This window comes from Myotis brandtii, unplaced genomic scaffold (genome assembly GCF_000412655.1).
Source record: "Myotis brandtii unplaced genomic scaffold, ASM41265v1 scaffold850, whole genome shotgun sequence".
Taxonomy (NCBI): Eukaryota; Metazoa; Chordata; class Mammalia; order Chiroptera; family Vespertilionidae; genus Myotis; species Myotis brandtii.
Window position 1 is genome coordinate 63,509 of NW_005371455.1, and position 9,536 is coordinate 73,044.

Genomic DNA, 9,536 nt, shown 5'->3' on the forward strand with positions numbered 1-9,536 from the left:
AGTCTGTGGCTTGGAGCCGACATATGCAAATTAGCCGCCATCTTGGTTGTCAGTTAATTTGCATATACTCACTGATTAGCCAATAAAAAGGGTAGCGGTCATACGCCAATTACCATGTTTCTCTTTTATTAGTGTAGATATATATATCTTGAATTTTTGGCCTCACAAATTACAGGAGTGTTAAATCTATAAGAAATTGATGTGGAAATTAGGAGGCAGCCAGAACTTAGTGTGGTGATGAGCATGAGAGAAACTAAGGAAAACAAGATTGATTATTAAAACAAATTATTAAGGCAGTCAGAAGTAGGTTTAATAAGCTCCAGGAAAACCATCTGAAACATGGGAAGGAGCAAATTGAATCTCCAAGTGTGGGATTGCATATCAAAGGGTTAGCTTCACCTTCCTTAAGAACAGTCTCAGTAATTTAACCTGTCAGAGAGATTTCAATGATCCACTTACTGCCGTTTTAATTAATTTTTTCATCCATGTGAAAGCACTCAATTAATGCTTTACCTCCTCCCCATATGTTCTAAGATTTGCCAGTTACATTTCAATATAATGCACCGTTGCAGTGGTAGAATGTTAGGAGTGAGTTTTATTTTCTTGTTTTAACACCTAAGATCAAGACAATATAATATTTTTGAGGACTCTGACTTGCTTAACAGGATGGAGAAGGACACAATACCTACTGGGTCTCTGGTTCTCAGTCACAGGTGATTTTGCCCTCTTCCTCTATGAATATTTGTGAATGTCCAGAGATATTTTGGGTGCCATAACTGGGACCATGCTACTGGCATCTAGTGGGTATAAGGCAGGGGAGCTACTAAGTAATCTGCAATGCAAATATAGCCTCCCACAACAATGAGTTATCAGAAACAAAACGCTAGCAGTGCTGAAATTGACAAGCTATATTAGATGAAAGATTAATGCTGCTTCAACTATATGAAACATTTGCTTTATACTGAATAAACCCCGTTTTTTCTGATTGTATACAAATGATAGATACTTTTTAAAAAATATCTGTTTCAATGGAGATTGAATGCTCTAGTTCAGTTGAATACTACTCTGTAATAGGGCAAGGCAGAGGCAGATAAGAGAAGAGAAAAGCTTAGCATTCTACCTCTATGAAAGAAGTGATCTGAATTCAAATTGAAGAAAAGGGAATAGAGATGTGAGTGGATAAAGAACTGAATATTTTGAAAATGATGGAGAATGACCAACAATGCCTGCTGTTATAACCAAAAGATTTATGGAGGAATTGAAATGTTGGCCTAATTTGTATTGAGAAAACAGATGTTTGTGTGTGTGTGTGTGTGTGTGTGTGTGTGGAATTTGTATTGAGCAAACAGAATTGTGTGTGTGTGTGTGTGTGTGTGTGTTTAAGTAAATACTTATAGGTCTTCAGCCTACCACAAGTGTGAGGAGTTTCAGCTGAAGAGGGTCAGCAAGGAGGGCTTATATCTTTTTTCTGGTAACCATTGCTTTTGTTCTTAGCATGTCTATTAATAAAAAATAGATGAATAGAAGCTGAGAGGAGATATGAAAAAACTTTCTATGAAGGCACAAAGGATATAACAAAAATGAGCAGATATCTGCTTGAAAAAAAATCCTGAAATATTAAATCTAGTATTTTTGTGATATTTAAAAACATATATATTTAGTGAAAAACTGAGAAAATACTATTAGCCCCAGACAATTTTGTATAAAGACAAGTAGAAAAAAAAAAGTTTATATATTGAGAATTAGTTTATCTGAGAGAGAACCCAGCAAACCTGACCCATGCCCCCTCTTTTTTCCTGGATGGGGAAGAGTGCATAGGATGTAGAGTCTCCTCAATAAAAAGTTTTCTCCTCCTCAAATACCTTTCAGCTTTTTATTTGCAAAGCAAACAGGGATAGACATGTCCCGTGTGTGTGTGTGTGTGTGTGTGTGTGTGTGTGTGTGTGTGTGTGTGTTAGGGACAAAGATTAGTTATAGAGATTAGTTTCTACCTTGATTAGCTAGTTTCCTAATTTCAACCACTATTTCTTTGATTATTTTAGCTTTTGGGCAGAAGACTATTATAATGGGTTATATTGGTATATTATTTAAATTAACTTTAAGACCTCAATCTGTGTTCAGCCATCTTTCCAACTTTGCTCATTTTTTTAAATCCCAAGTATCATATATATCTCTAGATAGATAGATGATAGATAGATAAATAGATAGATGATAGATAGATAGATAGATAGATAGATAGTAATAATACAATATCAGCTATATAGATATGGCCTTTTCCTGTGCATAAACCCACTTGGGTTTTTATTTAAATCAAATTCAAGGGAGAATTTAAGTTTCAAATAATAACTTTCTTTTACTTTGCAAAACAATGGATACTAAATAAAATGAATATTAAATATTTATTATTCTTTATCAGTCAGTTTAGTATAGTCCTACTCAAATACACAGAGAGTGTTAGAGTTCCCTCAAGTTATCTTCCACAAGAATGAGTGCAGTTATGTTAGCATCTCTGAAGTTGAATAAATTACATATACCTCACTTTAAAAAGTCTAAATGGCCAACTGTACAGAAGATGAACACAGTATTGGTCTTAAGTTTCTACAGATGACAGACCTTGGAGAGTTACTCCAATAAAAAATGATGATTTTGAAGCCAGTTTAGTTTAATCGTATCTATGTTTTTATCACCAAAGGCCATAAGACAGTCTTCATGGTGACTTATAATAGAAGAAACTAAGAACTCTTCCTTTGTTTATACTTGACAGAATATACATTTATACCAGTTTTCCAAAATATACATCCTATAAGCTTGTAATAAATTAGGAAGAAATATTCATTAAGAGCAGGGGGTGGGGAACCTTTTTTCTTCCAAGGGCCATTTGGGTATTTATAACATCATTTGTGGACATACAAACTTATCAAATTAAAAATTAGCCAGCTATATTTGGTCAAACATTTAATTTACTCACCCCTACTGCCTTGGCAGGGCCAGTCCAAATGATTTTACCGGCCTTATACGGCCAGCAGGCTGGGTGTTCCCCACCTCTGATTAAGGGGGTAATCATTGCATTAATAGCGAACAATAAATTTTGGGGAATAAAATATTTTATGGGGTGATCAATGATGATGTTTGACATTTATTTTTGTGTTTTCCCTCCTGGATACATATTTAAGATCAAACTTTCTAGCACCATGACATGGGCATGGTTAATCATTCTTGAGTAGAAGTAACATATATCCCTTCTGGAATCTTTATTTCAGTATAATACTGCCCAGAGCTCTATTTTTCTCTGCCAAGGCCATTGGTAATACTCCAGGTTGCACATGGCCCATCAGCCTGAGCCCCTTAATAAGACAGTGACTAAGGAAACTGATTTTAAAGGTTAGAATTATGCTCTGCATATCACTAAGAGTGTGGGAAACAGTTTATTGTCTTCACTAGCTGATAAGCATAGACAGAGACCCCCCCCCCCCTCCCCAAGGCTGGGTGCCTTTGAAGCCCTAGCAAAGGTCGGAGCTAGGCACCACCTCTGTTTGTCCAGACAGTGGTAGCTGAAGCAACTTCCCCATTTATTATTATGTAAATCCTTGCTGATGGGCTAGTCTGCCTTTTGCCGGGGTCGCCTGCCTAAGGGCTATGCTATGGGTGTATCCCAGATCAATAAAAGCTTGGTGAGGCCTGAGCACCAGTGGTGGAAGTCCTCCTTGAGTTGGACTTGCCTGCCTGGCCCCCCAATATTTCCAATTATCTCTTGTCTTTTCTCTTTCATTTGTGTGCGGCTCCTCTTCCAGGTCCTGAACCCTGAACCACGCGGGACATGGAGGGAAACACATTCAACAAAGAGGCAACTCATTTGGTAAAACTATTGTGTGTGCTTACTTGGAAGGGAGATAATGTCCTATGGTAAATAGAAAAATAGGTCCCTAAATATGCCCATGTTCTAATCCCCCATGCCCATGAATACATTACCTTACATGGCAAAAAGATTTTGCAGATGTGACCAAGTTAAGGTTCATGAAGTGGAGTACTCCCAATGTAATACAAAGGGTTCTTCATTATAGGAGGCTCAGTCTTAGAGAGGAGATAGGATGAGGGGGACAGAGGTTACAGTGGTTCTCAACCTTCCTAATGCCGCGACCCTTTAATACAGTTCCTCATGTTATGGTGACCCCCAACCATAAAATTATTTTTGTTGCTACTTCATAACTGTAATGTTGCTACTGTTATGAATCATAATGTAAATATCTGATATGCAGGATATATTTTCATTGTTCGTGACCCACAGGTTGAGAACCGCTGGTTAGAGTGATGTTCCTGGAAGACGAAGGTAGGCACTACAAGCCAAGGGATGCAGGTAACCTCCGGGAACTGGAAAAGGCAAGGGATAGGATCTCTCCTAGGGCCTCCAGAGCAAGCCAGCCCTGATTTTATCACCATAGGACCAATTTTGGATTTCTGAACTCCAGATATGTAAGGTAACACATTTGTGTAATATAGTATATAACTGACTTGTTCCTCCTGAATATGATTCTAAAAGTGATGGCACCACATCCACACACATAGATTCAGAAATGTTTTCCAGACCATGATGTAAATAAGTCAAGGAAAGCAGATAAGAAGGAAACAAATATCAAATCCCACAGAAAATAACATTTCTTTATTGAACATTGTAGAAAAAAAAAAAGAATTGTTGGGATAAGTGAGAGCTATGGTGTTCACTTGGTGGTTTTTTTCTGCCTTACATATGCTATGGTCTGAATGTGTCTCCCCAAAATTCATATGTTGAAATCCTAACCTCCAATATGATGCCATTGAGAGTGGAACCTTCATGAATGGGATTAGTACACTTTAAAAAGAGACTCCAGAAAACTCCCTAGTCTGTTCGGCCAAGTTAGGATATAGAGAGAAGGTGCCCTATGAATGAGAAAGCAGCCCCTCGCTAGATACTGAATCTGCTGGCACCCTGATGTTTGACTTTCAGCCTCTGGAACTATGAGAAATATATGTCTGTTGTTTATTAGCTCCCCTCTCTGTGGTATTTTGTTATATCAGCCAAATGAATTAAGATAGCATATATTAAGAGCAAAATTCAAATTGTTGAGTAGACAAGCTCCTCTGATTTTCAGACTTTGCTTTATTAATCATGGGTGTTTTTGTGTAACTGAGCACCGGGGAAAGTTGTGAGGTCATAACGGTGCTTTTAGTTTGCATAATGTCAGGGATTATCTTCATGAGCACAAGTCCTAGGGGCAGAGGTCATCTTGGCTAGAAATTTTTAATTGATAGGATGGCCGCTGTTAGCTGTTGAAAGGATTATTGTTCATGGTGCAATCATGACCTCAGTCATGGTAGATACAGATTTTAATGAAGATGACATTTTATTTATTTATTTTTTCGTATGGGACTTGTGCAGTCACAGCTAGAATCCAGTGTTATTTGGAACACTAAAGCTTCTCATAAGCAACCACCTTTATTTTACTTGTTTAAATCTTATTCACTATTTATATGTCAGCTTACAGTTAACCTCCTGAGGCAACCTTCCGATTACATCCCTGAGAAGTCCAGAAATGAGCTATATAATTGCTATATAATTTAAGGGTACTTCTCACTTGTCTTTCTGTGTGTATGTGTGAGTGTGTGTGTGTGTGTGTGTGTGTGAACACCATAAGAGTTTACGTTCTGTCTGTTTTTACTGACTGCAATTAATTTATGGAATGACCAACTTCCTTCATTTTCAGCCATAATGGAGCATGAGTGTGTGTATCCCCTTCCTACACTAACCTAGCAGAGGCTAACTCATGAACCAGATCAGAACCATCAGAACCTTATATCCTTTTAGCTATAGTCAGTGATTGCTTATGATGAAAAAAATAGTAATATTAAAGAACACTTTGTGATACATTCTGGAATGATTATGAAAGAAGCCAAAGGAGATTATGAGCTTTGTGATCATGTAGGCTTAGAAACCAAGAAATGCTGTGGTCACCTTGTCAAATTCTGCAGAAGAAAAAGGAAAGCAGGGAGATGCAGACAAAGAATAAATTCTGGAAGTTCTGTTTAAGTATCTGGGTCTGGATCTAGCCATGCCTGGAAGTAGAGGCACCTATACATTTTCCAGGAAAGTGAGTGGATAATTCACTTCCTACCTTTTCATCTTAAATTAATTGAGCTATATTTATTTTACTTTCTATCAAAATAATCATAATATACTATCTTGGTATCCTCAGCACATAACTATATGCTATTTTCTGAGCACTTAGCATTTATTACATGTTGTTCAGTGAGTGTCTCAGTCAAGATGGGCTGTCCTAACAAAATACCATAGACTGGGTTGGTTAAATAACATACATTTATTTCTCATGGTACTGGAGGCTGAAAGTCTGAAATCAGGGTGCCAGCATGCTTGGTTTTGGTGAGAGTCCTCATTCTGGCTTTTAGATGGCCACCTTGTCACCGTATACACAAATGATCTTGGGAAAGAGTGAGCAATCTCTCTGGTGCCTCTTCTTATAAGAGCAATAATCCCATTATGAGGGACCAAAGCTCACAATGTCATAAAAGATTAATTATTTCCCAAAGTCCCCATCTCCAAATACCATCACATTAGAGGTTAGCAATTCAAAATATGAATTTTGGAGACACACAATTGGGTCCATGGAAGTAAGAAACTGAAGAAGTTTTACAATATCTTTAGTAGTTGTTTGAAAATAAAAAAAATATTAGGCTGGCCAAATTTCTGAAATAAACCTTATAATGATGACTATAGTCACTTTATATGGTATTCCATTGATTATACCCCACCCTTACTTAAAAACAGAAATATTGGGGTCACAACTGGAGGATGGAGAATAACAAATGGTTTAAGACTTAAATCACAGATTAATTTTATTAAACAAAATCTAACTTCTGCTGAGTACTTGCCAGATATTTATAAGATTTCAAAACATAGATTAATGAGTAGTTTCCCAATTCCATATTTTTGAGAATATTAACATCCAATATCCATTAGACAAAGAAATTTCTTCAAGAATGAATTATTGAATATAAATAATACCAGAGGCCTGATGCAGGAAACACATGCAAGAAGCTTGGCCCTCACAGCCCCGGCTTCATCCTGAAGGTCATCCCAAAGGACATCTGGAAGGTTGTTTGGCTGTCCTGTCTAATTAGCATATTATGTTTTCATCATTATAGATACTAGTCTAATGCTACTATGTTGGTAACATGTACTGAAAGCACAATGCTTAATGGCTTATGTAAAAGAAATTTGCGTGCATGAAATATTTGAATGAAGAACAGCATTCTCAAGAATGCCTGACTTCATCATTATTTGCAGCAAATGAGAACAGTATTTACAGAAGCAAATGAGAGTGAGAAGGATATAGATTCCTGGTGGAAGGAAACAGAATTTCTGATCACTGCAAACTCTTCATGGTTCTGTAATACTAGCAATGAACAAAGCAACCTCACGGTCATTAAAATTGCCAGTCAATGAAATCCTTACTGTGATGTAGAAAAGAAAAGGATCTATTTCAAATGTTTCTGCTCTCTTATTTTCTGTGTAGAAAGTAAGCCAAAACACAAATATTTTTCTACTCTTTGGTTCATTTCTATTTCTATTCAACTAAAACAATTCTCATAGCAGATAGAGCTATGAAAGACATTTCATATAGGCTAATCTGTTTCCTCTGTAAACTGACCAAAATATTAGAGAAGCAAATCCCCATGTAGAATTTAATTCATTTTCCTCTTTCAAGAGTCTTCACTGAAGAGCAGAGCCTGCGGTTACAGAGCATCAAGTGCATTTTTTATTATTCTGATCTGAGGCCAAGCATCCTGAAGAGTTTTGACAAGATCAAACCCTACGCTCTTCCCTACTCCTACAAATGCCCTTTCACGTTGATTCTGTACGTGCCTGTTGGTACAGTGTTTTGATAGTGTTTTCCAAAAAAAAAAAAAAAATTAACTGGTCTGTGCAACATTCAAAGCTGTGATTCAGCTTTAGCAACCCTTATAATAATACATATAAGCAACTGCTCTTGGATAAAGCTGAATCACTCATGTTATCATTCCAGCTGTCTTCAAGTGTGTGATTGGTGGAATATCAATTCAGATCTTATTATTTAGAAAATATTATTTATTGTGTTAGCAATTAAACTGAATGGATTTGAGTCCCTGCAGAATTAGAATCTGGTTTTAGTATTAAACGCTAACTGTATAGTCCTAGACCAGTTACTTTGAGGTTCAGTTTCCTTACATATATGATGAGTGTATTCATTATTGCCACATTTAAACTTCCATTTCTTGCACTATGGTAGATTATGTATTCAAAGTAATCATATAAAAAGAAGTGCTACAAAATATGCAAAAATATATGTATTACTAAGCAATATTTTAAAAATCCCAAAACTTGTAAATATCCAAAATATTAACCAAGTTATGGCAAAATTATACCAAGAAGTAGTAGGAAACTGAAAAAAATAAGTTATATCTTTATTTATCATAGTGGAATGTATTCAGATTATACTGCTAGATTGAAATCTAAGTGTATAAAGCAGGTGTGAAATGCTAAAATTCATCAAAAAGAGAAGCATTTTTTTATACTTAAATCTGTTAAAATGTCAAAAGATTATACATAAAACAAAACAAATATACTCAATAGGAAAGAGTTAATAGGACAGATAAAGAGAACATATTTAGACGCTGGGTTTTTTATAATATGCCATTTTTTTAAGATTTTTCTTTTTAACCATATAAATAATTTCTAAAATTTTAGAACAAAATTAAATTCAAGTTAGTGACATTTAAAACCAATGAGTGACTTTAATGGCAATGAGTACTTCTGGTTTCTAGAGGATTTATGGGTTCCTTAGAGAAATGGCTGGTTCTTGGTTGGAGAATGAAACATGAAATTAGTTGAGAATACCTTGTAGGAACAGAAAAAAAAGAATCTAGCAAAGACTATGGCGATCATGTTTAAGACTCAGAAGCCACCCTAAAGAAATGACTACTAGCCAACCATGAAATAATCAGACATCAGTAAGAAAAATGTCAACAACTAGCAGAATATAAGGACAATGATAATCTCCATACAATCACACAAACCATTGTAAGATGAGAGTGAATCAACTCAGCACTTTGAAAATATCCAATAAAGATAAAGAACCAAGTATTTACACTGTATTCTCTATACGGTTTAAAAGTAAAACACCCCAAAGCCAGCTTTTAACCTTGGGTGATTTTGCTGAACACAGGAGACTTGCGCCTCTATGCTGATGGCAGAATATTGTACAAAGAATTAGAAATGAACCCTCATACCTGGCTAAGGAGGAAACTCTGAAGGGAAGGTTGAGGAAATAAAACACCCCTCTGAGAATTTATAACAACAAGCCAGCCCAAGGGCAAATTTGTAGTAAAATTTTTATGCTACCCATGTCACTGGACAAATATATATATACTAGGGGCCCGGTGCACAAAAAATTGTGCACTCGGGGGGGGGGGGGGGGTGGGCCCTCAGCCCAGCCCGTGCCCCCTCG